The sequence below is a fragment of the Anticarsia gemmatalis genome, chromosome 16 (assembly GCF_050436995.1).
Source record: "Anticarsia gemmatalis isolate Benzon Research Colony breed Stoneville strain chromosome 16, ilAntGemm2 primary, whole genome shotgun sequence".
NCBI classification, from domain to species: domain Eukaryota; kingdom Metazoa; phylum Arthropoda; class Insecta; order Lepidoptera; family Erebidae; genus Anticarsia; species Anticarsia gemmatalis.
This window is the reverse complement of record NC_134760.1, coordinates 5,959,465-5,967,444: the sequence shown is the minus strand read 5'-3', so window position 1 is coordinate 5,967,444 and position 7,980 is coordinate 5,959,465.

The following is a 7,980-nucleotide window of genomic DNA, read 5'->3' as shown; positions in this document are numbered from 1 at the left end:
TAGTTTTAGGGCAAGATAATTACTTTGCGCAGTTCTTTCGGCGCTCTGTTATCAACCTGTGAGTTTTACAGGCACTAGTTTTTTCGGTCGTTTATTTTATTGGCTTCTCAGTTTTTATCGATGTGATGCATAAAGTTTCACTGAACTTCCTTTTTACGGATGAATGACTAATCGTGCCCAATCTTATCTATCTACTAGGTACTAATACAAAAATTCATGTTGAATGTCATATGTACATATTTTGACTCATTTAGCAATTAGTTAAGTCTACAAACGTTGTAATTTACCATGTTCGATAATCCCGGATTGAATCTTATTTTAAACATACCAAATGCATGTTGAAATTATTCGATGTTCGCATAAAATAGGAAACCGAAAGCACAACTGGCAACCTAAAAAAAAGAATCACAAAGCAGGTTGGGCTTTAAAAAAGTCTTCTCACATTTGCTCTCGGCGACATGTTTTCTAAAGTCCCAACGACTATCACCACTTAAGCGAAGTACCTACGTCTTTATTTTAATAACATTATCCCGCACAGCCTCTCGTATCCACCCTTATCTCAATCCTATTTATTATACATATCTGAATCTAAAAGTTTTCCCCAAAACCCTGTTAGCAAAGTGCCACAGAAAATGTTACAGAAAAAAAAACAATCTAACTTAGATCCTAAGATTACTCGAAACAATACCTATTGTATGAACAAACTTCATCTATTTATTATAGAAAGGAATACCTGAACGTACCCTTCAGGATATGGGAATACTGAAAATCTAATGATTATCAAGAGTCAAATTTATTCGAGGAAATAAAGATTCAGTAGAAAAAGCATTGTTTTTTTTACTGCTGGGGTAGCAGTCAAGAAAACAATGCTTTTTCTATTCGATACTAGGTCGATGGGACGGTTTTAAAAAGATTATCTAACTATCGTCAAAACTACGATCGTCATTTCTTTAGTGTGAACGTGTTTTTTGTTTTATTGTAAAAACTTATTTATGCTTAAAGATTTATGTTCTGTGTCTTATTCACGTACTAGACAGCTGAGACACTAACATGAAATATTTTTGTAAGAAGAAAAGAAGGTTACTACTCCAAAATACGTTTTCTTTTTCCACCATTACCAGTGTTTCGACGAGAATACTAAGTAAGATTGGAATGAATACATTAAATAAAAACTTTCTAATGTTACAAAACACATCACGAATGTGTTAAAACCAATACTATTTATACTTTATACGTCTAGTTTTGATGACGGACCATTACCTTTGACATGGCCACGTTTCTATACATACCCATATATAATGTACGAATGTTTAGTATCCTACAAAGGCTACCTTCCCTGCAAGCCTTATCGCATTTTCCCATCTGACCAGCGCGCTGTACTGAGATTCCATGAATTCGCTTTAATTTTGCTTCCCATTTGCATTTTGATGGTTATCTATTTAATGCATTTTTGTGTCGTTCAGCTAGGTAGAATTTGGGCAGGTATTCAAGGGAGGCTCGTGATTAAGTGGCGACTACGTGTATCGATCGAAGTGATTCAGCTCAACTGGATGGCGTATAATAGAGGGTAAAGGGACATCACGAGTAATTTCCAAGATCGTCATTGAATAGCTGCTGTCGATTGCTGTATGTATTTGATAGCATGGCTATTGTATGTATATCAAAATTAGTCCTGTCTGATGACATATCAATACGATAGTATGTTATTGATATTGAGATGATTTATAATAATATCAAAGATATGCATTCGCGTTTTAACTTTCGTGTAATCCACAAACAACAAAAGTAGTATAGTCACTCGAAGTTCATTCTCAACTGACTGAAGTTCGTCGTACCCTTATTTACGCGTACTTAATACGCGATATTAATAAGGACAGGACGCAGTGTATCGTAAACTTACTCTGGTTAATATCAATTTGGTAGAAGCCGCGACAACGCGTACTCGGCGTAGCATATCATTTGATAGAATATAAATTACAAGGCTTTGTTTGACTGAAACATTGTTCCTGTTGTTATTATTCATGGAATTAATGTTTATTACTTCTCGAACTTTGCCATCGCGACAGGGTAATTAAGGAGGGTGTTTAGAATGTTTAGCTGTATCAATTCTACGGGGGAATCAATTTCGAAGCTCGCAGTTTACTTAGAGTCGTAATCCATACAGATATTATAAATAGATAACCTTTGCTTGTTTGTTTTTTGGAGATAGTATCAGAAATTACAAACCTATGTATTTCGAGGTTCATTTATAAGTTCACCTTCATAGTGGAAATTTAGAACGTAAAATTACTAATACAAAACATTTATTAAAACTGAAACCAAATTCATGTACAATATACAAATCAAATTAATATTTGTTGGTGTATCATCGAACCTACTGTATCCAGTGTTGTGGTAGATAGTGACATAGCAATTATCTTAAGCATTGCACCGCAACTGCTTTCAGAGTGATTAACATAATATTATTTATATCTCGGGAATTAGTCGAAGGTACGTCCGGATATCAGACACGGGTAAATGCAAAAGCTTGTATTATATACTCAAGTTGGCACTTCCCTTTAAGTGTATAACCCCTATTTACAATGTACAGGCTCCGATGTATAATGTCTTTATTGTTACCCCATAACGGTTCACACAATACACGAGAATTCTCGAGGATTCGGTTACATCTGTTTAACCTTCGAAACGCTCCCATTGTGTTGATCTTAAGCGAAGGAAATGGTTGCAATGATGGTTTTCCCCTATTTAATGGCCTTCGAAATGAGCACTCTCCGCGATACGTTGAGGTACAATCATATACACAAATGTATTAAACACGCAAATCATTTTTTATTACGCAGTTTTCCTTTCATGAAATGTTTTGTTCGAAACCGATTTTCGGTTTCTATAGTTAATTTTTATAAGGCATAATTTTCACGTTCGTTACAGAAGTGCGATTCTCTACCACTATCGACTATCAACAACTGGCTAGCTAACGAGAAAAGTTGTATGAAAATTAACGCCTCTAACGGGAACTTACCGTAGGAAGTATTTTTAGCACATTTTAAATGTCATGTCATGTCATGTCTCGCCACAGATCTATAGTGCGATGTCCTACCATCATTGACTATTGATAACGGCTAACTATCGTCAATTTTTGTTTTAAAGGACGATCAACGCACCTAGTGAGTGGCGTTGAAACAAATTTTTAAGAAAGTTGTATAATGTCAAACTGACGATTCTCGATAGCACAATCTGTAGAGAATCACGCTACTATAATCTGTGGCGTATTACCAACAAACAATTTACGGAAACTGTCAGAAACATTAAAATTATTCGTCAAATAATCTGACAGTTGAATTCAGCCTTTAGTGAATAAAGTTAATCCTAGTAATTAAAAAGTGATATGTTTTTGATGTTCTCATTTGAGATTTTTAATTAAGCTGTACGAATTCCGTGCATATTTTTATCTCGCTACGTGTCTGAGTTTTGAACTAGTTGCGAAATTGTTTGTAACACGGGTGTTTAAATATGTTCCTGGTGTCTGTTTATCCTAAAAGGTTCTAAGTATTATTAAGCTTTAAAAAGAGAGTTTAATGTTGAATGTAGGGATTTTCTTCACCAGACAAATTAAATATGATAAGTACGCACTCTAAATTGCATTATACAAAAAGAGCAAGTGATATTATTCCATTACTTTTAGTTGACTTCCTCCATGTCGCAGTGGTTTAGGTCGCCACTCCGCTGCCAATGCATGGGGAGGTCGTGGTTTCGATTCACACACGAAACAATTATTTGTGCAATCCACAAATAATTGTTTCGGTTCTGGTTGTACTTTGTGTCCGTTGTTTGTATGTTTGTAAAAGTCCCCACGACAAAAGAGCAATTTTTAGAGCGGGAGTTGTCTTAAAAAAAATGGTCCTATGCTCATGCTGTCATAAACGTACTAAAGCACGAACTGTGCCATATTTGAACCCCAGTTGAATCAAGGTCTTTCTTAACATATCCAAAGGCACACATGGAAGATTCGGGAACAAACCTGGCGATTATAATAAATATCTATTGTATAACTTTGCACACAAGTTACCACTGCGACCTACATAATAATTTACAATTAAGTTACAAATTTATTACGTAAAATACACGCGAAATTAACTTGATGATGTATGAAGCTTCAATTAATTATAATTCAGGTGATAGCGCCGCTATCTCGGTGACAACGTTTAATTAATATTATTGGAAAGTACTTTGTATTTAAAATCTAGCCGACCTTATTATTAAGCTTACAGAATTAAACCTATAAAACGATTGTTTTTGGCACATTATTTATTGAGTAAAGTACAACTTATTAACAAACGTACAGTCAAACATAATATCATGCTTGTTATACTCGAAAATGTTGGCAAAGGTGTTTTCATTATCAGACTTCGGGCTACTATTGAAAAGCATTCTGATATAGATTTGGAAATAGGACAATAGCCAATAAGACAATGCTCGACCCGGGAATAAAAGTCAAGACCTAATGACCAGCAGTCTGTAACACTAACTACCGCGGCACAGAGACAGTCTATAAACAAATATCGAGGAAGATATAGACTTTTGAAACGCTTCTTGAAATATTTCGCAGTTGGTACGTTCATTCCTATACAGCTTTGAATAAGACGCATACCTTACCTACAATAAGGATGTATGAAGAAGATTTACGGTATCTAACTATTTCACTCGCAAAATATAAAAGGAACATAAATCCTCGCACAGATGCATCACACGTGGAAGCAAGAAACGTCGGCAGATAACGAGGTAAATCCACGAATAAACAAACAAGTTTTTCATTTCACCCGCTAGAATGACGAACATTTGTTACGGGAAATAGTCGGAAATACTCGAAGTGGGCCATTATCAGCGAGGAAGGGCGAGTACCTATCATCTATTTCATCAGGATTTGTAATCTCTGCTATTTTACTGGAGCCTTAGAACGAACTTAATCACATAATAGGCTTAGGCTCGGAGCGAGTAAGCCTGTTTTAGTTTTTCTTCCGGCTTAGTGTTGTTTCAGTTTTGGATGTCTACTATCGAAATTCAGGGACGAGACACCCTATTTACGAGTTTCTCTCGGATAATTTATTTACACTGTGTTTCTGCATAATTGGCTGTTTTGGTAACTTTTCGCTTATCTTAAAATAATCTTTTAGACTGTTTTAGAAGAGTAATTAATCTAGTTGCCTGAAAAATACACAAGTCACGAACGCCGAATGAAAATATCTAAGACGAAATTGCATGAACTTTAAATGAATTACACAAAAAAATATTATTAGGTCGGGGAAAAAGTCTTTTCACATTATAGTATGTATGAACTTGTAATAAAATCTTTTCTCTTCACAAAAAAGCTCGATATTTAGGTACCTCATGAGCTCACTGAATGAAACCTAATGACCCGTGTACTCATATGTGATTCTTGAAGCCAAACAGATTTTATTTATTATTATTACAAGTTCATACATACTATAATGCGAAAAGACTTATTCCCCGACCTAATATATTTTTGTCATTAGCAAGTTTTTTGGTAACACGTACATTACACTGCGCCAAATTTCATAGTAGGCATTTACCTTCTTTTATCAATGTAGTCAGAAATTTTAAGTACTTAAAGAATATTATGAAGTCTTCTACATATCCGTAAAGTCTACAATGTTGTTTACACAACGACGCGTCTCGTTACTGACATAAAATGTTTGAAAGTTAAGCTCTACGAAGAAAATGAGGCGCGTTTGACGTCACTATTTAGTTCATCTAGGCGCCTAGGAAGTATGACACGTTAACGAAGTCGCTAGCACTAGGTTCTATAAGAATTCATACGATATTATTATTATGTGAGTCTTTACCACATCTCGGGACTATGGAGTCCCGGATTTTTGGAAGGCGTGCGTGGGGCCGAAGCCAACACGTAGAGGCCCTTTTCGACTGCTTTAATATTTCAAAAATGTATGATGTCACAATCCGGTGATTATCCCTGTGCACACTATGAAATGCACCCAAGGACAATCACCGGATTGAGTGGACCTATGGCAAAACTAACGGGATATACTACTTGGGCTATTGGGATGGGGTGCTTATGGACTGGGAAACTAGGAAATTACGGGAACTATGGCGCCTGCCTATAACAATGTAAATAACACGTAAAAGTGGCAGGCGGAGACTCGCCAACTCACAAACTGGGCCCCCCAAACTAGTCGCTCAAAATGCAACAAGGGGGCAACAGGGACGTGAGTGGCTGAAGGACGGAGAGGCCTCGCTGGACGTTAAACTCAGATCACTTGCTCCCTGAGGGTCCGGCATCACTGGCCCACTAGCCACTTACGCTCAGCATCCGTCCTCCGAGCAGAGTGGGAGCTCTGCTCTCGCGACTCCACTCTGGACGGCCAATTAAGGCAAGCCAGAGGCGGGGGACCGCTTCCTCGTCAGTTTTCACTCCGACCATCCAACTAAGGCAAGCCGGAGATGAGGAAGGGTGACTTCCCCCTGGAGCACTCAGGTACCGCGGGGTCGCTACTCCCCGTCACCTCGCCTCAAGGTGCCCTGCGGGCTTATTATTATTATTATTATAAAGTATTACGGCTTTTCTTCTTTTGTACACGGAATAAAACGTATGCTTTATTATTTTATAACGTAGCTATGCGCAGTAAGTGAATGATTTGTCTAAATCGAACTATTGTAAGTTCAGAAATTCTAATGAACAATTTATTTAGCTTCGTATTCTGAATACGGGTTACACCTATATTACTAGGTCATTAAGAATATCCTTAAGTACATAAATATAGTCTAAGAGGTACCTACTGTATATGTTATAAATATGTATTTTTTATCTGCAAAGATACATAGGGCTGACTGAAAAGAAATGATAAACGACAGCATTAGCGACACTACCCAGATTACTTACGTAAATTGCTGCCTCACAGAAAGTTCGCGTATTTAGGCCAAATATAGGTTGTTTTAAAGCTTTTAGGTTATGTTTAAAATATACACAAATAATACAATATACCGTTGCATAGTAGTGCAAGTATGCAGAATAGGTTAATAATCACTCATCGCTTACTTTAATAAAAGGCTGAAGTTTTACTCGACAACTTAAACAGTGGTCGATGTAACTTCCATCACACTTAACTTAATCCTAAGACATAAGTAAGTTCTACCAAAGAACATCTCTATAAATACGAGCTATTTCTTTGACATCTGCAAACGAAAGTAACACACTTGTGTGTTGTTTATTCTCCACAAGACGTAGGAACGGTGGCTCTTACCTCAAAACAATACTAAGTTAGTATAATGGGCGCTTTCCAACGTTCATCCACTCATCCACACACGTCTGCCTCACAATATACGGCTTAGTACACATTAGTACTACTAATGTAACCATTTGTACCACTAGTGTTTGCTAAATAACTACTCATTTCGCGGTCCAACTATTATCGCGTATAATCACACGATTACTGATGATTAATTGGCATCCAAATTACGCTGAATAGACCGCTTGTAAACTAAATTTATTGAGTCCTATGAAGCCGTTTCAAAGGCTGATTATTGCTAATATATAATAATGAATATAGTTTGACAACTTAGCTGATGGCCTTCCTTAGCATTCACGATATATGTAGAATGTAAAGGATAGCCTGATGTATTTTCAAAATATACTAGCTAGATTAAACAGGCCACTGTCAGCTGCATTAGTGTAAGGGTTGCTGATGTCATTTTTTTTTTATTTTGTCTTCTTTTGCTAGCCGCAAACCTTGCATACAAAGCGTTTTAATAAGTTGATTAACTATAGTTCACAAGGTATATTTAAAATAAGACATGAATATAATATGAAGCCTTAAAGGTCACGTTAAATAATAAATTTCTAATGACGGAAATAGCGTGGTTGACAGTAATAAAAATGTGAATAATTAATCTCGTTACACTGTTGTGAAAATATATGAAAAAAGTGTTGCATAGACGAAAACCTCC